This window comes from Dendropsophus ebraccatus, unplaced genomic scaffold (genome assembly GCF_027789765.1).
Source record: "Dendropsophus ebraccatus isolate aDenEbr1 unplaced genomic scaffold, aDenEbr1.pat pat_scaffold_480_ctg1, whole genome shotgun sequence".
NCBI lineage: Eukaryota > Metazoa > Chordata > Amphibia > Anura > Hylidae > Dendropsophus > Dendropsophus ebraccatus.
This window is the reverse complement of record NW_027210083.1, coordinates 45,423-70,853: the sequence shown is the minus strand read 5'-3', so window position 1 is coordinate 70,853 and position 25,431 is coordinate 45,423. Positions and strand designations below refer to the sequence as shown.

Genomic DNA, 25,431 nt, shown 5'->3' with positions numbered 1-25,431 from the left:
GACAATAATTTGTTTCTATTATTCTGGATTTGCACATTTTATTTTATTTATTTTAACATTTTATTTTACAGTTTATGGGCACATGTGGGGTACTTTCCTTTTGACAATGAGAAAATTCAATTTCCAATATAATGGTTTAATGATAAAAACTTCCCTCTAACACCTGTGGGGTCTATATTTCCACAACACTCCTAGGGTTTGAGAGTTGCAGGTTCCAGAGTGGGGTCATTTCTAGTGTTTTTCCACTGTACTGTCAATTCTTTCGGAGGACAGTGGAATCGGCCCGGCCAGAATTGTGTCTATGGCAGGTGTGGAGATGCGCGCCGCCACAAGCAGCAGAAATTATCAGTGTGGATTCCATTGTGTGAACCCACCCTAACGCTCAAATTGTCCTTAGTTGGTCCTTAAAAGGGTTATCCAGTGCTACAAAAACATGGCCACTTTCTTTCAGAGACAACATGACTCTTGTCTCCAGTTCAGGTGCAGTTTGCAATTATGCTCCATTAAAGGGGTTATCCAGCGCTACAAAAAACATGGCCACTTTTCCCTCTACTGTTGTCTCCAGTTCAGGTGCGGTTTGCAATTAAGCTCCATTTACTTCAATGGAACTGAGTTTCAAAACCCCACCCAATCTGGAGACAACAGTAGGGGGAAAGTGGCCATGTTTTTGTAGCGCTGGATAACCCCTTTAAGAGGTTAAAATAAATAATAATAAATTCACATACCGCGCTGTTAAAACTTGGAGAAGGTCTTTTCTGTGCTGCACTCTAAGTTTGTTAGTCTTGAATCTGGGATCATCTATGAGTTCAGAAAGACCTGTAATCTAAATCAAATTGAGTCATATTATTGTTTCACATAAACTTTTGCATTAATACCATAATATTAAAACATAAACAAAAAGGCCGTTAAATTTTTTTCAATAGGGTCTGGGGAACAATAAATGATATCCAAATAGGGGGACATTTAATCAGACCAGCGTACTCGTATGCCGTTCTTAAATCAAGCTCCACCCCCATTGACCTCACCGGATTTAATCAGAGGTGCACCTAAAGCTGACGGGACCTGTGCCTGTCACAGGTCAGTCATAGAAGTGATGATATCTTCCCTTCCCCACCTTGCTATGCCCCCCTCCCCCCTCCCAAAAGGCTGTAGGGGCTTATAACTTCTGTAGCGTATGCCAGGAGGGCACATTGATACTACACATTGTACATGACAAAAATGTAGCAAATAAAGTCACCTCACACCATGCTGTACACTTTCTTTATAAATAATAATTGCTGTAAAATTTGAATGCAAAATTCTTAGAGATTCTGCAACTTAACCCCTTCAAGACCAAGCCTATTTGCACCTAAAAGACCAGGCTCATTTTTCAAAATCTGACCTGTCTCACTTTATGCGCTTATAGCTCAGTGATGCTTTAACGTATGCTAGCGATTCTGAGATTGTTTTTTCGTCACATATGGCACTTTATAGTGGCAAAATTTGGTCACTACTTTGTGTGTTTTTTGTGAAAAACATCAAAATATCATGAAAAATTGAAAAAATTAGCATTTTATGAACTTTGAAATTCTATGCTTCTAAAAAAAGAAAGTTGTATTACATAAATTAGTTACTAAGTCACATTACCAATATGTCCTCTTTATTCTGGCTTCATTTCATAAACATATTTTACTTTTTTAGGGTGTTACGGGGGTTAGAAATGTATCAGCAAATTACCACATTTTCGTGAAAGTTTCAAAAACTGATTTTTTAGGGACCAGTTCTTATTTTAAGTTGATTTAGGAGGTTTGTATACTGGAAACCCCCATAAGTGACCCCATTTTGGAAACTAGACACCTTAAAGAATTAATCTAGGGGTATAATGAGCATTTTAATCCTACAGGGGCTGGAGGAAAGTATTCACCATGGGGCTGGGTTCACACTATGTATATTTGAGGCTGTATTTGGTTCTCATGTCAGGTCCTCATAGCAACCAAAACCAGGAGTGGATTGAAAACACAGAAAGGATCTGTTCACACAATGTTGAAATTGAGTGGATGGCCGCCATATAACAGTAAATAACGGCCATTATTTCAATACCACAGCCGTTGTTTTAAAATAACAGCAAATATTTGCCATTAAATGGCGGCCATCCACTCAATTACATCATTTAATGGCAAATATTTGCTGTTATTTTAAAACAACGGCTGTGGTATTGAAATAATGGCCGTTATTTACTGTTATATGGCGGCCATCCACTCAATTTCAACATTGTGTGAACAGATCCTTTCTGTGTTTTCAATCCACTCCTGGTTTTGGTTGCTATGAGGACCTGACATGAGGACCAAATACTGCCTGAAATATACATAGTGTGAACCCAGCCTTAGGCTGTAAAAAAATGAAAAATTACAATTTTCCAATAATATATACATTTAGATTAAAGTTTCTCATTTTCAAAAGGAACATGAGAGAAAAAGCACCCCAAAATTTGTAACACATGTTCTCTTGAGTACTACGGTACCCCATATGTGGGCGTAAACCACTGCATGGGCACACAGCGGGGCTCAGAAGGGAAGGAGCGCCAATTAGCTTTTCCATTGCAGATTTTGCTGAAGAAGTTTCCGAGCGCCAGGTGCATTTGCAGTGCCCCTGTAGGGTCAGCAGAGAGAAAAAAACCCATAAGTCACCCCATTTTGGAAAGTACACCCCTCAAAGAATTCATCTTGGGGTAGGATGAGCAATTTGACCCCACAGGTGTTAGAGGAAAGTATTCAAAATTAGACAGTAAAAATGAAAAACTCTAATTTTTTCCAATAATATGTTCCTTTAGTTTGAAATTTTTCAATTTCACGAGGAACAAGAGAAAAAAAGTACCCCAAAATTTGTAACGCAGGTTCTCATGAGTACAACGGTACCTCATATGTAAGCATAAACCACTGCATGGGCACACAGCGGGGCTCAGAAGGGAAGGAGCGCCAATTAGCTTTTTCAATGCAGATTTTGCTGAAGAAGTTTCTGAGCGCCAGGTGTGTTTGCAGAGCCCCTGTAGTGCCAGCGGAGTAAAATCTCGCCATAAGTCACCCCATTTTGGAAAGTGCACCCCTCAAAGAATTCATTTTGGGGTGTGGTGAGCATTTTGACCCCACAGGTATTAGAGGAAAGTATTCAAAAGTAGACAGTAAAAATGAAAAACTCAAATTTTCCCAATAATATGTTCGTTTAGTTTGAAATTTCTCAATTTCACGAGGAACAAGAGAAAAAAAAGTACCCCAAAATTTGTAACGCAGGTTCTCCTGAGTAAAAAGGTACCTCATATGTCGGTATAAACCACTGTATGGGCACACATCAGGGCTCAGAAGGGAAGGAGTGCCAATTAACTTTTTCAATGCAGATTTTGCTGAAGAAGTTTCTGAGCGCCAGGTGGGTTTGCAGTGCCCCTGTAGTGCCAGCGGAGTAAAATCTCGCCATAAGTCACCCCATTTTGGAAAGTGCACCCCTCAAAGAATTCATCTTGGTGTGTGGTGAGCATTTTGACCCCACAGGTATTAGAGGAAAGTATTCAAAAGTAGACAGTAAAAATGAAAAACTCTAATTTTTCCAATAATATGTTCCTTTAGTTGGAAATTTCTCAATTTCACGAGGAACAGGAGAGAAAATTCACCCCAAAATCTGTAACGCAGGGTCTCCTGAGTAGAACGGTACCCCATATGTGGGCATAAACCACTGTATGGGCACACAGCCGGGCTCAGAAGGGAAGGAGCGCCAATTAGCATTTTCTCTGCAGATTTTTCTGAAGAAGTTTCTGAGCACCAGGTGCATTTGTTGTGCCCCTGTAGTGTCTACAGAATAGAATCCCCCCAAAAGTCACCCCATTTCGGAAAGTACACCCCTCAAAGAATTCATCTTGGGGTAGGATGAGCATTTTGGCCCCACAGGTATTAGAGGAAAGTATTCAAAATTGGCCAGTAAAAATGAAAAACCTGAATTTTTCCAAAAATATGTTGGTTTAGTTTGAAATTTCTAAATTTCACAAGGAACAGGATAAAAAATGTACCCCAAAATCTGTAACGCAGGTTCTCCTGAGTACAACGTTACCCCATATGTGGGCATAAACCACTGTATGGGCACACAGCAGGGCTCAGAAGGGAAGGAGCGCCAATTTGCTGGAGCGAAACCGCAGCTAGTAACAGTTATTAGAATAGCGCAGTTATTAAAATACAATAAAAAAAATTAGATTACAGCTAATGTGGGGTGGTTACGGACAGTCTGGGGTGGTTCCGGGTAATCTAGAGGTGATTACGGGCAGTCTGAGGTGGTTACGGGCAGTCTGGGGTGGTTACGGGCAGTCTGTGGTGGTTACAGGCAGTCTGGGGTGGTTACGGGTAATCTGGGGTGGTTACGGATAATCTGGGGTGGATACGGTCAACATGGGGTGGTCACAGGCAACCTGCTGTGGTTACAGGCAACCTGGTGTGGTGTGGTGAGGCGACGTGCGGTGGTCAGAGGCGACGTGCGGTGGTCAGAGGCAACCTGCGGTGGTTGCGTGCAATCTGGCGGGTTACATGTAATCTGGCATGATTACGGGCAATCTGGGGTGGTTATGCCCAACCTGCGGTGGTTAGGGGCAACCTGGAGGGCTTACAGACAATCTAGAATTGTTACGGATAGAGTGAAGTGCTTATAGCTAATCTGGGGTGGTTACATGTAATTTGGGGTGGTTACAGGCAATCTGGGGTGATTACGGACAATCTGGAGGGGGTCACTGGCAACGTGTGGTGGTTACGGGCAACGTGCGGTGGTTACGGGCAACGTGCGGTGGTTATGGGCAACGTGCGGTGGTTACGGGTAATCTGGGGGGTTACGTGCAATCTGACGTGATTACGGACAACCTGGGGTGGTTACGGGCAACGTGCGGTGGTTACGGGCAACCTGCGGTGGTTACGGGTAATCTGGGGGGGGGGTTAGGGGTAATTTGGGAGTAAACTGTAATTATTACTATAATAAAAAGTGTGTGTTTTATTTTTTTGTATGTTTGTCACTTTTTGTACTTTATACATTCATTTTCACTGTATTACTATGATTACTGTGATATTTTCTATCACAGTAATCATAGTTCAGTGACAGAGACCAAATTGGTCTCTGTCAATTTAAATTTTCAGAGCTTGGCTGGTTGTGGAGCGCATGCGCACTTCATAACCAGCCAGGACACCGAAGAGGAAGGAGCTCCGTGGATCCGGTGAGTATATGGGGAAGGGGGGGTGACTGGGGGTGGGGGGCGACTTGGGGGGTGGGGGGACATCACTTTTTATCCCGTCACCAATCATTCATGGTGACAGGGGATAAAAAGTGCCTGGAGCACATGGCACAAGCGATCAGCGGTATATAGTATATACCGCTGATCGCTAGTACCGGGACCCCACAGGGGGGGTCCCGATGACTGCCCCATGCTCTCCGCTACCTCCGGTGGCGGAGAGCATGGGGCTTTCATTCATTTTTCTTTTTTGATCACTGTGAACAGACATTAGTCTGTTCACAGTGATCGCGGCGGCCATCTTGGATCCGATGGCCGCCGCGGGAGGGGGGGTTAGTGACTGGGGCACTAGGGGGCTGATCTGGGGTCTGATTTTTACTTATTTCATCTCCCCCCACCGTGGATTCACGGTGGGGGGAGATGAAATACAGCGGCGGCACCGGCCCATTAGTGACCGCCGTTTCGGCGGTCACTAAGGGGTTAATGGGGGTCAGCTGCGGAATCGCAGCTGATCCTCATTATCTCCGGTGCTGTACACAGATGAGAGCGGGATCGCTGTCCCTGCAGCGATCCCGTTCTCATCACAAAGCCCGTCAAAGCCGGAACGTATATGTACATTCCTACTGCACGGGGCATGTGCAATAGGAACGTATATATACAGATGGCTGACGTGAAGGGGTTAAAAGCTATTACTTGCAAAAATAAAGAAGCTGCTATGTGAAAGAAAAGGCAATTGTGAATATAAAAAAAATCTGTATTTTTTTTAGTTACCAGACAGCATTAAATATGGTATTATACTATATACAGGACATATCAGATATGGTTTGAAGGAAATGTCACACGATTATAGGTTATCCTCTAACTGATTGCAGAGAGTCTTATTGCTAAAAACACCCACAATCTCAAGCGCGGCAACCCAAGTCTTAAATAAGACTAGAGGAAATTCTGTACTCAGATGGCAGCTCCCATAGAGAATGAATCAAGCAGCGTCCACACCTGGCAAACCCGGGAAAACCTACATTGGGGACATATTTACTGGAGTGGCCAACTACCAAGGGGTGCTCCTTACTGGGGCAGCTATTTACAATGTAGGTTGTTCCTTACTCGGGGGATAAACACCCCCTGCACTCACTGAATATAAGTTACTGTAATCATTTTTCTCAACCTTATCAAGATGAGATGCTTCAGCCAAGTACCCCCAAGAATGCAATCGATTAGAAAAGTTGCCTTAATAAGGCTGATATCACACTTCCACCATAGGCTCTGTATAAAGTCTCTGTCAGCAACTGATTCCCAGATCAGATCGCCCCATAACAATGTTTTAATTTTTTAAAAGCCGACAAATAAAATAAAAGTTATACAAGTTACATATCATTGTAATTGTACTGATGTGAGGAACATAGATAACATGTCAGTTTTACCCACCTCCCTGTACAGCAGCCCCATGTAGTCCACCCCCCCACAGCAGCCCCATGTCTTATAACCCCCCTTCCTGTGCAGCAGCCCCATTTAGTATATCCTCCAACCTCCCATATATAGTATAGGCCCCCATGTGTGGGGAAAAAAAACATACTTACCTATGACAATGTTCCCATGTTTCCAGCAGTGTCTCTTCATGAGTGCCGGTCACCAGCTTGATTCAGCAAGCTTCCTGTGCCGACAGGCTAATACACAGCTGTCTGCAATGGAAGCTTCTGCACAAGAGCACTGGCGGTGCTTGCAATCAGCCCTCATCAGGTATATGTTTAAAAAAGCTCTGCTACAGGTAGGTAATGTGCAACGCGCAGACATCCTTGCCACCAATAGCAAGGCTTTTACAGTGGTCGGATGGTCTTAATGGTAAGTATATTGGTCGACAGACGGCACACGCTGCCTCTTACATGTCCCCTTGAAGCCAGAGCGTACCCGCTCAACCTGCGGCGGGTACCCCTTTTGGGGGGTTTCTCAACCGCAGGTTGAGAAACCCTTGTCTAGAGCATGTTTGAAACTGTTATCTACCAATATATGGTTACTGTATAGGGGATATTGGTCTTAGTATACTATAGGATTTTATTCAGTAATGGTGGTAATCTAAACAGTATGGCAGAGATATTTGTTCCTTAAAGGAGACCTGTCATCCCCTGTGCCGGGGTGACAGGCTCCTGGCCCCCAGCTAGATCCCCTTGTACTAACCACATCGGGCCGAGTCTCACTCCCCGGATGGAGATATTCTGGTCAGAAGCCGGCGCGCGCTGTGGAGATAGGTCCGGCGTCCATAGAGAGTGAATGGAGCCAGACTCATCTCTGCAGCGCGCGCATGGCTCCATTCATTCTCTATGGATGCCGGACCTATCTCCACAGCGCGTGTGCCAGCTTCTGACTGGGATATCTCCGTCCCGGGACTGGCTCCGGCAGCGGGACTCGGCAAGATGAGGTACGTATAAGGGGATCTAGCTGGGGGTTGGGAGCCTGTCTCCCCGTCACGGGGGGTGACAGGTCCTCTTTAAATACTGGTATTATTGGAAATACTGGTCTTGGTATGCAATAGCATTGTAGAAACATTAAAGATTGTTGGCAAAAAGAGACCACTTGGTCCATCTAGTCTGCCCTTTTAGTATTTTCTTTCTTATTATCTTAGGGTAGATATATGTGTATGCCAGGCAGGTTTAAATTTCTTAAAATTTTAAGAATACAGCTTGCTGTGTGTGTGGGACCACAATAAAATGATAAAGTACTGCAAATAATTCAGTAACACAATGAAACTGCAATGTGTGAATGCAGCCTAGATGTTCTGCAACAGCTTTGGGCGGGGAATAGGCAGGGTGGGGGACTGTGATGGAACAGCTAAGGGAAAGCATTGCATTCTGGAACCTGTAGTACTGAGTACATCTGCTCAACCAGGAAATACAGAAACACAAAACAGAACAAGCCCCCCCAAAACAAATGGATTTTTGGCAGTTTCAAAACGGGGATAGATAGGTAAATATTGTTATATGCTTCTTCAGAAGTTAGATTTTTTTTACCTCTACCTGGAGTTTCCCTTTAAAAGCCCCGTCATTGCAGAAACGTATATATACATCCCTACTGCACGGAACATGTGCAATAGTAACATATATATACAGATTGTGGACGTAAAGGGGTTACAACACTTCCCTCCTGAACCTTATTAAGTCATTTAAAATATTTTAAGTTTTTGAATCATGTCCCCCTTTTTCCATTTTTTTTTTATCAATATGTTTTTGCAGATCTACAGAACTGGACACAGTTTTTTTCAAGCCGTCTTACTGGAGCTCTATACACTGGGATCACAATCTCCCTCTTTCTACTGGTTATACCTCTAGCTATAGAGCCTAGCATATGATTTGCTTTCACTACTGCTTGGTTGCACTGGTGACTCATTTTAAGGCTTTTAGAAATCGCTACCTCTAAATCCTTCTCTACTGAAGTCTTTGCTAACACAGAACTGCCAGTATGATACTCGGATTGAGGATTCCCTTACCCCAAGTGCATTATTTTACTTTTGGAAACATTGAACTACAGTTTGCATTGTTTTCACCACTTATCTGGTATAGCTAATCCTTTTTCATGTTACTGACACCTCCAGGAATATCAACCCTATTGCACACTTTAGTGTTATCAGCAAACAGACAAATCTTGCCTACCAACCCTTTTTCTATGTCACATACAAACATATTAAAAAAAAGAGAGCCCATAACAGACCCTTGTGGCTACCACTTGTAACCAGTCTCTGCTCAGAATATACACCATCAACAACAACCCTCTGATATCTATCCTTTAGCCAACCACAAATCCACTGAACTATCCAGGGATTAAGTCCAATTTTCTCTAACTTTCACTAATATTCACAGCTCCGATTTCATCCAACACTTTTGAAACATAGTCAAATAAATAAATGAGATTACTCTGATATGATCAGCCCGCAGTAAAGCCATGCTTATTTTTACAACTACAAATGTGAAGCGTACTGGTCTGTAGTTACTGGGCTCTTCTCTTCTATTTTCCAATTATTGGAACATCTCCTGTTAGGAGGGTTTGGTTGTACAGCTCTTTCTGTATCTTTTCTTCTACATGATGTTTATAAGCATAGTGTATACAGTTACCAATATAGACAAATAAAGTGTGTTTAAAGAAATAAAATTTATAAATATGAATCTAAAATATTTAGATGATTTTGGTAAATTATCATCCTCATTTTTATTTTAAATTCTGATTCCTGGATTTTATTTTTGTTTTTGCACCCTGTGGCTATGTTCGCACACTGAATTTCTATCAGTCTTTTGGTCAGTCTCTTTTTTTCAACCAAAACCAGAAATGGGTTGAAAACACAGAAGCTGTGTAAATCTTTCTATTATAACTTTTCCCTGTCAGTTTCACTTATGATTTTTGTTAGAAAAAAAGACTGACCAAAAGACTAACGGAAATACTGTGTGTAAACATAGCCTATAGGTGGAAGATGAGCAAACTATAAGCTTGATCACCTCATTTAACTCTGATGGCTGTAGAATTTGAAGCCGAAAAATCCATTTCACTAAGATAACATCACAATATATTTTCCATATCCACAGCCACTATTCTACCCATAACCCACACTGCTATTAGAACTGACAGAATGCTATTTATCCTCCACTTGTGGGATTTGAACCCACAATGGAGAGTGTAGTTTCTGGTAGGCAGGACGCTTCCACCAAACCATAGTCTCCATTTAATTTATATGTCATTGCTAATTATTTTTTTTAAGTATATGGTTTTATACATGAACTCCGATATCACCATTTGGTAAAACCCCTTCAATGTCATCAATTATATGTTTGTAATTAACTGTAGTTCTGTAATCTACTATAATATGCGTCACATCTCTTTCCAATAAAATTATCCTTGTAAAGAATGTGTTGTGTGTATTTCTCCTAATTCTTTGATGTTTGTACACCGGATCTGGTTCCAGGGGAATCCTGCCTGAAATAGCCAACAGGGTGGCCTATGCCCCCCGTAAACTTAAGGGCCAGATGTTATTAAGGCTGCTCTGCCACTTTAAATCTCTGCCACTTTAGGTCAGCAGCGGTGACTTAAAGCCACGCTGACTCCACTCTCACACTTCCCTTTACTCATTGGTGGAACAGGCAGCCTGTTCCATCAAGGAGTAATGAGAAGTGCAAAGCCCGAGGAAGGAGGGTGAAGTAGGGAGAAGAGGATGCCTTCCTGAAGAGGAGCCCCTAACCGCCCTGACTGGTATCTGGGGAGGGGGTCTGGCGGGGGGGGGGGGGGGTTCGGGTTTACTGTATAGTATCTCTGTATATCTGTAAGACACCAATACAATACAGTAGCCTAGGGCTGGCTGGAGCAGGGGACACTCACCTCCCTGTCCGGCCAGCCAGTGTCTTCTCCGTGATTCAGACGATTATCACTGCCTGCATCTCTCTGCTCCGGCCAGACCTGACAAGAAGAGGCAAGAACAGGAGAGCAGCATGGGACCAGAAAGTGAGTATATTGGGGAGGGAGAACATTGTGCTTTGTTCTGTAACATGTGACTCCAGTTATTGCAGAACTACAACTCCCATTGTTGGCTGCTGGCAGGACATGATGAGAGTTGTAGTTTGGTAACAGCTGAGGAGCCACTTGTTAGGAAGAAGTCATTTAGGGGTACAGTTTATTTAGTAGTGTTCTCCAACCTGTGACTGCTCAGTTAGTGCAAAACTACAACTCCCATCATGCCCTACTGGTAGGGTATAATGGGGTTGTAGTTTAGGAACAGCAGAAGGGTCACATGTTGGAGAACACCACACTAAATAAACTGTACCCCTAAATGATTGCTTCCTAACAGTGGCTCCTCAGCTGTTACCAAACTAAAACTCTCATCATGCCCTGGTGATAGGAGATAATGGGGGTTATAGATGAGGAATAGCAGGAGGGTCACATGTAGGAGAACTCCACATTAATAAACTGTACCCCTAAATGATTGTTTCCTAACCAGTGGCTCCTCAGCTGTTACCAAACTACAACTCTCACCATGTCCTGCCACCAGGCTACAATGGGAGTGCCACTGGTAGGGAAACAATAATTTAGGGGGGCAGTTTATTAAGTATAGTGTTCTCCAACATGTGACCCTCTAGTCGCTACAAGACTAGAGCTCCCATAATGTCCTGATGTTCAGTTGTTCCATAATGTCCTGATGTTCAGTTGTTGTTTAGGAACAGCTGAAGAGCCACTGGTTAGGAAACAATGATTTAGGGGGTCAGTGGCACATTACATTGGGGGGGGGGGGGCGGGCAGTGGTACAGTACATTAGAGGGGATAGTGGTACAGTACATTAGAAGGGGCAGCAGTACAGTACATTAGAGAGGACAGTGGTACAGTACATTAGAGGTGGTACAGTACATTAGAGGACACAGTGGTACAGTAGATTAGAGAGGACAGTGGCACAGTACATTAGAGGACACAGTGGTACAGTACATAAGAGGGGACAATGGCACAGTACATTAAAGGGGACAGTGGTACATTAGGGAGTCAGTGGTACAGTACATTAGAGAGGACAGTGGTACACATGTGTTCTCATTTTTGCAATCTTACTGCCCTACGAGCAATGAATGTTCCCCGTCAGACTTTGACGTAACTCCCCTCATAGAAAAGGAATGCTGTCGCTCATGTGCTCTATGTTGACTTCTCTGCCGAGTGGTACAAAGCTTCCTTATATGACTCAATGGTAGTCTGATTTACATTTCACTCTGTCTCCACTACAGTGGAAAATGAGCAGTGAGCTTCTTAGCAAAGGTAGCTGGCAAACCTCCCAGATCAAAACTGCTCTTAAGGTCCTTCATCGCACATATTATGTGCCTTTTTCAGCTAAATGCTATTTACCCTGACGTTTCCCCCTTTTGTTATAGGGGATGCACGGCCATTGGTACAATGCATCACATATGGTGGTCGTGCTTATTAGTCCAGTCTTTTTGGACCAAAGTTGTTCAGCTTGTGATAAATATCATCGGCTGGTCATATCCTAAAACACCCCAAGCTTGTCTTTTGGGGATTAAGACCTCTAAGCTTCCCTTTAAAACTTTTAAACTAGTACAATATATTTTCATGGCTGCTAGAATTCATATAGCGTCCCGCTGGAAACATCCATTGCTACATTTAGATAAGGTGATAGAGCGCATTAATAGTATTTTATTGTCTGAAAAGATTTATGCCATAAGGGGAGACACAGTTGCAACCTGACACAGTTGAAAAGGTCTGATATCCATGGTATACTTCTGCCCATGTAGCAGATTTGTCTTACTACTTTACGTATTAAAGGGGTAGTGCGGCGGTAAAAAATTATTCACAGAATAACACACATTACAAAGTTATACAACTTTGTAATGTATGTTATGTCTGTGAATGGCCCCCTTCCCTGTGTCCCACCACCCCTACCCGTGTACCCGAAAGTGTAGTGCATTATACATACCTGATCCGTGCCGACACGCGTCCGCCATCTTGTGCCAAACGTCATCTTCGGCCGGCCGGCCCGAACACCTCCGATCTTCCCGAGTGCCGGCCGCGTCATCAGCTGCTCAGCCACGATTGGCTGAGCATAACTGTGCTCGGCCAATCGCGGCTCAGCGACGCTGATCGATCCGTGGCCTCAGGTTAAAGAGGATGTACCAGGTGGTACATCCTCTTTAAAACCAGGTACTATCTGAGGGCACTCAGACAAAGTGTGAACACATATAATGCAATCTTATGCAACTTAATAAACTTGATATGTTTGATACAAAAAATCTTATAATGCTCCAGGTGGGCTATAAATTAATATTTAATAAACCTCAATAAAACCTCAGGACACATGGTGGCAAATGTGTACATCCTAGTATCAGACCTCTTGGAAAAATCACCTTTTCCAGCTTACACTGTTTACTTCATCTAGTGGCGTTACAGCAATGACCTAAGCCCACTTGAAGAATTTATTAAATACAAACACATTTAGTGCCACATTAAAAAATTTTTATTTCAGATTTATAAGCTCTATTATAAATCAGTGAAGCAGTGTAATACTCTTTTACTCATTGCTGGAATAAGAGTGTAAGGTCTTAGCAAAAGGTCTGTCACTTTTGAAACAATGGTGACATCCTGTGGCAGTAATGTTTATGGGGATCCATTTATACAACTGGCAACGTTGTACACTCCAATACTTCTATATTCTGTCTACTGCCTGTGCAATGTCACTGAAAAACATTTGCATAAATTATAGTGAATGTTTTAACTTGATGACAGTAACAGTTAACATTGCATCTCTGTCTCAACTTAACATGTCAATCAGCTTTAGCCTAACAAAGGATAACTGCTCCTTTTTCTAAACGTCAATCAAAAAAAAAATATATAGGCACCCTTGATTTTCCATATAAATATTATTTTACTTTATTGTTATTTCATACATTCCTCTTCTGTTATGGATGTACAGTATGAAAACAATATGATACAGTGTTTACCATAAAACAAAAACTATGTGATGTTAAAAGAAAAAAAACTGTTTAAAAAAAAAAGACTAAACTATTATAGTAATACCTTTATTGGCTAACCAAAAATATGTGGGTGGCTTATGGTTGTTTAGATACAAGGCCTGTGGATCCCTTGCTAAATTCAACTCATTTAGGAGCCTTAGGTAGCTAACTCCCAATGACAGCTTAATTACATCATTCATGTAACTTATTAATTAACTTTTGTTATAGGGGTTAGTCAGGATGAGAAAAAGCACAGCTACTTTCCTGCAAAAACAGCACCACCCCTGCCCTCATGCTGCATATAGTATCGCAATTCAGCTCCATTCACTTTAGTAATACAACTGCAAAGCCACACTCAAACTGTGGACAGTTTTTTTTTTTGTTTTTTTTTAAAGTTTATTGAGATGTATAAATTATGTAATAATGTTATAGCTTAAGTTTTTATGAACTTGGTGATACAAAACATGTCTAGTTTTTAAAAACATTTTATTTAAACTTATGTTTTGTATAACAATTAATTTGTATTGGGAATAAATGTAATTTTATTATTTAGGTAGGTAATGGGTATTTTTTCTATTATACTGTATTTTATTTAAATATAATAGTTTAGTTTTGTTTTTTCACTTTGCCCTTGTTCAACTCTACTGGACCTTCATCAGCAATATCCTGATCACTGATACAATTCACTGCATTACTACTCCATAATACTGACAGGCTCATCAAGGCTGTATAGAGACATACAGAGCAGGCCTGGGAGCCTTCAGAAGGCTAGAAATCTCATCACTACAATATTGATGGTGAAGACACCTCCATATACGTTATCCCCTCTCTCCAATAATATTAATGTTACATTACCTTTTACCACATAAAACATTTAATATATATAAAATACTAGAAAATGTACCCGGCGCTGCCCGGGTATAAAGTGTCAGTGTGTTAATTAGATTTGTTCTAAGGTGCCCAGGAGGCCAAGCTAAAAGTATTGTTTCATCTGAGTTAATCAGTGGAATTAGTGTATACCTGTAGTGCATAGTTGGAGGGGTTCTGTATACCCACAATGTATAGTTTTTAGGGGTCTCGCATATCTGTAGTGCATAGTTGGGGGGGCTGTATACCTATAGTGTATAGTTGAGGGAGGTCCTGTATACCTGCAGTGTACAGTTGGTGAAGGTCCTGTATACCTATACTGTATAGTTCGGGGGTCCTGTATACCTGTAGTATATAGTTGGTGCTGTATACCTGTAATGTATAGTTGGTGGAGGTCTTGTATACCTGTAGTTTATAGTTTGAGGGTCCTGGATACCTGTAGTGTATAATTGGTGGAGGTCTTGTATACCAGTAGTATATAGTTCGGGGGTCCTGTATACCTGTAGTAAATAGTTTGAGGGTCCTGTATAACTATAGTATAGAGTTGGTGGAGGTCCTGTATACCTGTAGTGTATAGTTTGGGGTCCGATATACCTGTAGTATATAGCTGGTGGAGTTCCTGTATACCTATAGTATATTTGGGGTCCTGTATACTTGTAGTATAGAGTTGGTGAAGGTGCTGTATACCTGTATTATAGAGTTGGTGTAGGTCCTGTATACCTGTAGTGTATAGTTTTGGGGTCCTGTATACCTGTAGTGTATAGTTGGTGGAGGTCCTGTATACCTGAAGTATATAGTTGGTGGAGGTCCTGTATACCTGTAGTATATAGTTTTGGGGTCCTGTATACCTGTAGTGTATAGTTTTGTGGAGGTCCCGTGCACTTGTAGTGTATAGTTTTGGGGTCCTGTATACCTGTAGTGTCCTGTATACCTGCAGGGTTGTATTTACCCGTATGGCAGTGTTATTCAGTCACAGAGTGTCGGTATTGGTCATGTCTGGTATGGGGGTGTTATCCAGTCACAGTATGGCGGTATTGGTCAGGTCTAGTGTGGCGGTGTTATCCAGTCACGGTATGGTGGTATTGGTCAGGTCTGGTATAGCAGTGTTATCCAGTCACAGTATGGCAGTATCGGTCAGGTCTGATATGATGGTGTTATCCAGTCACAGTATGGTGTTATTGGTCAGGACTGGTGTGGCGGTGTTACCCAGTCACGGTTTGCCGGTATTGGTCAGGTCTGGTATGGCAGTGTTATCCAGTCACAGTATGGCGGTATTGGTCAGGTCTGGTATGACAGTGTTATCCAGCACAGTATGGCGGTATTGGTCAGGTCTGGTATGACAGTGTTATCCAGTCACAGTATGGCGGTATTGGTCAGGTCTTATATGACAGTGTTATCCAGTCACAGTATGGCGGTATTGGTCAGGTCTGGTATGACAGTGTTATCCAGTCACAGTATGGCGGTATTGGTCAGGTCTGGTGTGGCAGTGTTATCCAGTCACAGTATGGCGGTATTGGTCAGGTCTGGTGTGGCGTGTTATCCAGTCACAGTATGGCGGTATTGGTCAGGTCTGGTGTGGCAGTGTTATCCAGTCACAGTATGGCGGTATTGGTCAGGTCTGGTATGACAGTGTTATCCAGCACAGTATGGCGGTATTGGTCAGGTCTGGTGTAGCAGTGTTACCCAGTCACAGTTTGGTATATCTGTTGTGCCCTGTATATACATGTACTGTATGGATGGAGTAGGGGGTCCTGTATATACATGTACTGTATAGATGGAGTAGGGGGTCCTGTATACATGTACTGTATAGATGGAGTAGGGGGTCCTGTATATACATGTACTGTATAGATGGAGTAGGGGCTGATGTATATACATGTACTGTATAGATGGAGTAGGGGGTCCTGTATATACATGTACTGTATAGATGGAGTAGGGGGCCCTGTATATATATGTACTGTATAGATGGAGTAGGGGGTCCTGTATATACATGTACTGTATAGATGGAGTAGGGGGCCCTGTATATACATGTACTGTATAGATGGAGTAGGGGGTCCTGTATATACATGTACTGTATAGATGGAGTAGGGGGTCCTGTATATACATGTACTGTATAGTTGGAGTAGGGGGTCCTGTATATACATGTACTGTATAGATGGAGTAGGGGGTCCTGTATATACATGTACTGTATAGATGGAGTAGGGGGCCCTGTATATACCTGTACTGTATAGATGGAGTAGGGGGCCCTGTATATACCTGTCTTGTATAGATGGAGTAGGGGGTCCTGTATATACATGTACTGTATAGATGGAGTCGGGGGTCCTGTATACATGTACTGTATAGATGGAGTAGGGCGTCCTGTATACATGTACTGTATAGATGGAGTAGGAGGTCCTGTATATACATGTCCTGTATAGATGGAGTAGGAGGTCCTGTATATACATGTACTGTATAGATGGAGTAGGGGGTCCTGTATATACATGTACTGTATAGATGGAGTAGGGGGCCCTGTATATACATGTACTGTATAGATGGAGTAGGGGGTCTACCAGTTATTACTGTGGATGTTGTGAGGCAGCTTCCCTAGCAACCATTGCTCCCTGTGAAAATGAAAGCAGTAATCCTATTGGTTGCTAAGGCTCCAACTGCCGTGTCTGCTGCAGCTAATTATATCACCTGTGTTTGCAGTGAGGAGATTTTCCCATTCATCTCTATGAGGCGCCTCTCTTTCCCCTCCCCCTCCCCTCCTGTACATCTGGCGGGGACGGGACCTTCGCAATAACCTTCCCGGGCACCCAATGTATCTGTGTGCCAAATTTGGGGTCAAACGGTTCAGGTGTTTGGAAGTCTATAGAGGACAGACAGACAGACAGACAGAAGGACAGACAGACAGACAGACAGACAGACTTTGATTTTTATGATATAGATATATATATATATATATATATTTTGTATATACACACATATTTAGTTTCATCCATAACAACCTGAACTATAAAATCGTGTTATTATTTATTCAACATGGTGGAAATTAATGCTATGATTGCTGTATTTTGTTGACCCGCTCCAAAATTTCATATATGGGTATAAAAAGGTACAAATAAAAAGTACATGTTGGTGTGACTGAGACATGGCTGGACTCTTCACATGACTGGGCTTTCAATATTCAAGGATTTACATTGTTCAGAAGGGACCGGGTGGGCAGAAGGGGAGGAGGAGTATGTCTGTATTTTAGAAATGATATTAAAGGGAACCAATCACTTAAAAAACGCATGTAAAGCTATGGGAATGTGCTGTAGCAGCACCCAGCACACTTCCCAAACATGCTTTTATACCCCCCGTCCCTGCAATGTACAAGCCAAAAACGTACTTTAAAAACTCGGCGCCCTGTATGTAAATGACCCCCAAGTAGTCCTCTGGGCGGGGAGCTGCGGGCAAGTAGTAACGGTCCCTGGGCGTTCTGCAGTGCTAATCACGCCCCTCTGGGCGTGATTAGCCTGCATAATTGTTGCTGGCGTCATCGGAGGCGCGCTGTCTCTAACGTCAGCAAGCCTACGTTCTTGCTGTGCACTGCGCACGTGCAGAAAGCCTCAAACTCATTGCTGGAGATCCGGCAATGAGTTCGAGGCTATTTTGCACCTGCGCAGTGTCGGTGCAGATCGGACCCGCTGTACTTCGCATGAGCGGCACAGCAAGAACGTAGGCGTGCTGACGTTAGAGACAGCGCGCCTCCGATGACGCCGCCACAATTATGCAGGCTAAACACGCCCAGAGGGGCGTGATTAGCACTGCAGAACGCCCAGGGACCGTGACTACTTGCCCGCAGCTCCCCGCCCAGAGGACTACTTGGGGGTAATTTACATACAGGCGCCGAGTTTATAAAGTACGTTTTTGGCTTGTACATTGCAGGGACGGGGGGTATAAAAGCATGTTTGGGAAGTGTGCTGGGTGCTGCTACAGCACATTCCCATAGCTTTACATGCGTTTTTTAAGTGATTGGTTCCCTTTAAAGTGAATTTAACAGATGCAATAGCGGGTGATGACTGTGATGATGTGGATGGAATCATTGTGGGTAAAACTACAGAGGGAGGTAAATGGTGAAAAAAGTGGGAATTATATCTTACCGATAATTCATTTTTCAGGAGTCCATCATGACAGCACCACCTGGAGATTAGTCCTAGTCCCATTAGTCCTAATAGGAACAGGAAGCACAGAGAAGTTAAAATAGGCCCCTCCCCGGGCAAGCCTCAGTGTTTTATAAATTACTATCCACATAGCCAACAATACAACAAAAAAGGGCGGACAATAATCGGGTGCTGTCATGATGGACTCCTGAAAAATGAATTATCGGTAAGATATAATTCCCACTTTTCAATATGTCCAGTCATGACAGCACCACCTGGAGTTATACCAGATTACCTTATTTAGGGAGGGACCACAGCATGTAGCACTTTACGTCCAAACGCTAAGTCTTGAGACGATGCTACATTGAGCTTGTAGTGATGAAAGAAGGTATGTGGTGTCGCCCACGTTGCCGCACGACATATCTGCTCCAACGATGCTGATGACTTCTCAGCCCAGGAGACCGATATTGCTCTAGCAGAATGAGCTCTCAAATTTTCCGGTACTTCTTTGCCTGCTAATTTATAGGCTTCAGCAATTGTAGATTTCATCCATCTAGCAATGGAAGCCTTGGATGCCTTTTTCCCTTTGTTAGGCCCTTGAAATTGTAAAAGAAGGTTCGAGTCTACTCTCCATTCTTTGGTAGCTTGTAAATAGGCAATTACAGATCTGCGTACGTCCAGGGTATGGAAGGTCCTTTCCTTCGCATTTTTTGGCGAATCACAAAAAGAAGGTAGGATTATGTCCTGTGATCGATGAAAGTTAGTGGCAACTTTCGGAAGAAAAGAAGGGTCGAGTTTAAGGATGATTCGGTCTTCTAAGACTGTAAGGTAAGGTTCCTGGGAAGAAAGAGCCTGTATCTCACAAACCCGCCTTGCTGATGTAATCGCAATTAAGAAAGTCGTCTTTAGTGAGATATGTTTTAGGGACGCTTCTTCCAGAGGTTCATAAGGTTTTTGTGTGAGACTTTGCAGTACCAGGTTTAAATCCCAAGGTGGTGTTAGGTTTGATATTTTAGGTTTCATTCTGCTTACTGCTTTAAAAAACCTCCTAACCCACCTGTGATCTGCGATGGGAGTGTAAAAAAAACAGCCTAGCGCTGCCACCTGAACTTTAAGGGTACTGAGTGCAAGTCCTTTGTCTAGGCCATCCTGCAAAAAATCCCAAATTTGTGGAAAATTAGGATTCATTGGGTCAGGTGGGTTATCTCCACACCAGGAAGAAAACTTTCTCCAGTATTTAAGGTATATGGAGGAAGTTACTTCTTTCTTACTCTTCAGCATTGTGTCAATTACCTTGGATGAGAGTCCTTTGTTGGCAAGGTAGGACTTCTCAACAGCCATGCTGACAGATGTAGTTGTTGTAGACCCGGATGTCTTAGAGGGCCCTGGAGAAGAAGATTGTCTCTTAGAGGAAGGCGGAATGGACCTTCTAGACGAAGATGCTGAATAAGAGAGAACCAGCTTCTTTTTGGCCACAGGGGGGCCACGAATATCACTCGAGACTGACCTGACAGTATTTTTTGTAGCGCCCTTGCTACCAGAGGAAGTGGAGGGAATGCATAAGCTAGGTTGAATGTCCACCGTTGGTTTAAGGCATCCACAGCTTCTGGCATATCTTTGGGATTTAACGAGAATAACTTTTTCACTTTTGTGTTTTTCCGGGTGGCGAACAGGTCCACTTCTGGAACCCCCCACTTTGAGATCAGGGTCTGGAATACTTCTGGGTTCAGGCTCCACTCCCCGGGATGTATCTCTTGGCGGCTTAGGAAGTCGGCTACGGTGTTTTGGGAGCCTTTGAGGTGAACTGCGGACAAGGATGCTAGATGGAGTTCTGCCCAGACGAAGATCTTTCCCGCTAGAAACTGAAGAGGTCTGTATCTGGTCCCCCCTTGGTGATTTATGAAGGCTACTGTCGTGGCGTTGTCTGAGTAAACTTTTACATGTTGTTGACACAGATGATCTTTTGCTGCTTTTAACGCTTTGTACACCGCCTTTAACTCGCGGAAGTTGGACGAGTTCTGTCGAGTCAGTTCTCCCCATTTTCCTTGAAACGGGAGGTCTTGAATGTGGGCTCCCCAGCCCCACCTGCTTGTGTCCGTTGTCAGAGCTACTATCTGTTGAGGGAACCATAGACAACCTTTGTTTAGATTTGTTTCTTGACACCACCACTTTAGCGACCTCTTTACCAGTGGTGACACTGACATCTTCTTGTCCAGGGACAGTGGAGACCGGTCCCATACTCTTAGTATTTGTGATTGAAGAGTTCTGGAATGACTTTGACACCAGGGAATGGCCTGTATGCAAGACACCAGGAGCCTAGAAGAGACATCGCTTCTCGGATTGTGACTGACTTTTTCCTTGCGAACGCCTTGAATTTTTCCTGGAGTGAGACGACTTTTGCTGGAGGGAGGAAGGTCATCTGCTGTTCTGTGTCCAGAATCATCCCTAGGAATTTTTTTGAATGGGATGGGACGAGATCGGATTTTTCCACATTGATGATCCAGCCTAGGGTTTGGAGACAAGAGATAGTTAAAGGGAACCAATCACGCTGAAATTGCCCCCATTGATAAGGAAGCGTGCTGGTACATCAGCCAGCACGCTTCCCAAACATCCCCCTGTCCCCTCTGTCCCCTCTTTTGTTAGCCCGTAATCTTACTTTTGCGATGTCCCGCGCCGTATGCTAATCAGCCCTAAGTAGTCCGGGTGGGCTGAACTAGTCAAGGTGGGCTGTACTAGTCACGGGCCTGGGCGCTGTAATCACGCCCAGAGGGGCGTGATTCAAAGACCTTCGCTCCACCGACGTCATCTCTGGCCCGCGTTCACGTCGGCGGCGCGCCGCGTCTTTCGCATGCCGCGCATGCGCAGTACGGCGGGAGAAGACGCTGACGTACTGCGCGTGCGCGGCGTGCGGAAGACGTTAGCGGCGCTTGCGTTCCAACGCGACGTCTTCCGCACGCCGCGCACGCACAGTACGTCAGCGTCTTCTCCCGCCGTACTGCGCATGCGCGGCATGCGAAAGACGCGGCGCGCCGCCGACGTGAACGCGGGCCAGAGATGACGTCGGTGGAGCGAAGGTCTTTGAATCACGCCCCTCTGGGCGTGATTACAGCGCCCAGGCCCGTGACTAGTACAGCCCACCTTGACTAGTTCAGCCCACCCGGACTACTTAGGGCTGATTAGCATACGGCGCGGGACATCACAAAAGTAAGATTACGGGCTAACAAAAGAGGGGACAGAGGGGACAGGGGGATGTTTGGGAAGCGTGCTGGCTGATGTACCAGCACGCTTCCTTATCAATGGGGGCAATTTCGGCGTGATTGGTTCCCTTTAAATTGATGTCTTTTACTAGTTGGTCCCTTGTGTGAGATATCAACAGTAGATCGTCCAGGTATGGAATGATTATGACCCCTTTTAGTCTGAGATGTGCCACCACCTCCACCATTATTTTTGTAAATATTCGAGGTGCTGTTGCTATCCCGAAAGGCAGAGCTTTGAACTGGTAGTGAAGTGTTTGTAAGTTGTGGACTATGGCAAATCTCAGGTACTTTTGGTGGGGTTCGTATATTGGCACATGAAAATACGCGTCCTTCAGGTCCAAGGTGGCTAACCATGCTCCCTTGGGAATTAGAGGAATTGCCGTTTTTAAAGTCTCCATTTTGAACCTTTTGTATGCGATAGACTGGTTCAAGGGTTTTAAATTGATTATGGTCCTGAAGGATCCATTCGGTTTCTGAATCAGAAACAATCTGGAATAGTGTCCTTGTTTTTCCTCTATTTGAGGAACTGGTATGACCGCCTGAAGATCTATCAGATCCAGGATGCCATTCCAGAGCTGACTGTTCAACTTTTCCGAGTCTAGAGAGGTAATACAATATTTTTGTGGAGGGAAGTCGTAAAAATCTATTCTGTAACCTCTCTCGATGGTGTTTAAAATGTATGGATTTTTTGTAATGTTTTCCCATTGGTGGTAGTAATGGGAAAGCATCCCCCCCCACAGGGATGGCATCACTGTTTCTTATCGGAGGAACTGGGATTGAGTAAGAACTCTCTCCCCTTTCCTCCTTTGGGGTAGCTCCACCTACCGGTTTTACCTTTACCCCTGTAAGATCTGCTCTGGTTCTGCGAGTAGGGACGAAAATTTCCTTTCTTCTTAGGAACGCTGTCTTCAGGGAAATCCTTTTTCTTGTCCGCTGCCTGTTGCAGGATAGTATCCAGGACCGAGCCGAAAACCTGGGTACCTTCGAAAGGAATAGCACAAAGTTTAGTCTTTGAAAGGTTATCCCCTTGCCAACTTTTTAACCATAGAGCTCTCCTAGAGGAGTTGGTTAAAGCTGCAGCCTTGGCTGCAAACCGGACTGACTCAGCTGAAATATCCACCAGGTAAGCCGTAGCTAATTTAAGCATGGGAACAGAGGAGAGCAAATCTTCTCTGGGGGTCTTATCTTCAATATGTTTTTCTAATTCCTCCAACCAAAGAAAAAGGGACCTGGCCACTGTAGTGGCAGCAATATTAGGATTTATTGTGGCAGCTGAGGCTTCCCAGGATCTGCGCAATAGACTGTCCATCTTACGGTCAATAGGATCCTTTAATTGGGAAGCATCCTCAAAGGGGAGGGATGTCTTTTTAACCACCTTAGTGACCTGGATGTCTATTTTTGGAGATTCAAGCCATAGCTTAGTGTCCTCTTCTTCGAAGGGGAACCTAGACCTGAATTCTTTGGGGATAAATAACCGTTTTTCTGGATCTTTCCATTCGTCCAAGATCATATTTTTGATACTTTCATGGACGGGAAAGGCACGTTTCCTTTTAGGTCTAAGGCCTGCAAACATAGCATCTTGTTTGGTAATTTGTTCTTCTATGTCCGTAATGTCCATAGCCTTCCTCACAGCATTAAGTAAAATGTCTGTATCTTCGAGTGAAAAATAAAACTTTTTTGCCTCTTCAACCGGAGGATCCCGAGTCTGCTGCGAAGATCCTTCCACACTAACCACCGCAGACTCGACATCCTCAGAATCAGAGTCCGATATAATGATGCGCCTAGCTCTTTTGGCAGGGGGCTCAGATATAGGTATAGGTGCAGGTTGATTAGTCAGGGCTGCTGAGACCGAGGATCTAACTTCCTCGTTGATGGCCTCTTTTAGTTGCTGTATTAAGGAGGGGGACTCCTGTTGAACCACTCTGGCAGTGCAGGATCTGCAGAGGGGTTTATCGTAGCCATCAGACAGTTTGATGTTACACATGGGACATCTCCTTGTTATAAGCTTGTGCTTTCCATGGGGGTCCTTGTCTCCCTAAAGGGGATAGAGAAGGACCCAGTAAGCTTATATATATTAAAAAGTAAATGAACCTCCCAGGGGACAGGTACTCACTGGGCTACCAGAGGACTCATGCTCCGCAGAGTCAGAGCGGGCTCCTTCCATGCTGACAAGCGATAAACAAGTGAGCCAAGCTTACCTAAATAACAGACCCCAGATCAGCTGGTTGAACGTGGCACCAACGAGCACATCCCCGCCCTCCTCGTCCTCTGTACGCTTCCGATGGGCGCCGCCATCTTGGGGGAGGAGCTTCCGGTCCCAGCATTCCATGCGGCCACGTGCGCGTGACGTCAGACGCCGCGCACGTCGCCGGGACCGGAAGAGACCAGGGGAAACACCATGTGCACCCGAGGACTGGCTGCAGCGTCCATGCTGCACCCCTGCTGCTTAAACTCCTGGAGCGCGGCAGCGGGGTATTTTCGGGACCGGAAGGCAGCAAGGACGTCCACGATCCGGTGCAGGGGAGTAGACGGGGGGACCCCGGAGGATCGGCCCGGCCTGCCTGACAAGTATACGCTGATCCAGTCTGCCAGCCCCCTGGACCAGGAGAGTAACAACTCCGTGCTAGTCCTGATAGGAACAGGAAAACACTGAGGCTTGCCTGGGGAGGGGCCTATTTTAACTTCTCTGTGCTTCCTGTTCCTATTAGGACTAATGGGATCAATCTCCAGGTGGTGCTGTCATGACTGGACGTATTAAAAATTTGGTGTAATCTATAGACCCCCCCAAAATTACTGAGGTGATAGATGGTCAGTTGCATAGACAAATAGAGCGGGCTGCCCGGGAGGGGACAGTAATGGTAATGGGTGACTTCAACCATCCGCATATAGATTTCTTAACCTACTGCAGGATAATTTTCTGGGCCGGTTTGTGGAGGAGCCAACAAGAAGTGATGCACTGTTGGATCTGGTTATTTCTAACAACGCTGAGCTGGTTGGGGATGTCAATGTCCATGAACACCTGGGGAACAGTGACCACAATATAGTGACTTTTAGCTTTAAGGGTATATTCACACGGGCGGGCTCGCAGCGAGATTCTCGCTGCGAGCCCGGCAGGTCCTGGCAGTTCCCATACACTACATACTTGCTGCGGTATAAACGACCGCAGCGAGTATGTAATTCTGCCGCCCTTAACCCCTTCTGCTCACGCCCGGCTCCCCCACTGTAAGCATACTTTACCTGTCCTTGCTGCACGGGTCCGGCGTCCTGCTCTCCTGTCCGGCCAATTAGTGTGTTGCCCAGCCGCAGCCACTGATTGGCCGGGCGGGAGAGCAGGACGCCGGACCCGTGCAGCAAGGACAGGTAAAGTATGCTTACAGCGGGGGAGCCGGGCGAGAGCAGAAGGGGTTAAGAGCGGTATAATTACATACTCGCTGCGGTCGTTTAGACCGCAGCAAGTATGTAGTGTATGGGAACTGCCAGGACCT

General features: G+C 44.4%; 1 long non-coding RNA gene across 1 annotated transcript in view; it reads right to left on the bottom strand.

Annotated features, from left to right (window-relative positions):
* Positions 1 to 25,431, bottom strand: part of LOC138776788 (uncharacterized) — a 52,566-nt gene that overhangs the window by 13,325 nt on the left and 13,810 nt on the right. The window contains exon 2 of the long non-coding RNA XR_011360820.1: positions 726 to 823. This is a non-coding gene — a long non-coding RNA (uncharacterized lncRNA). The remainder of the gene's footprint in view (positions 1 to 725; positions 824 to 25,431) is intronic.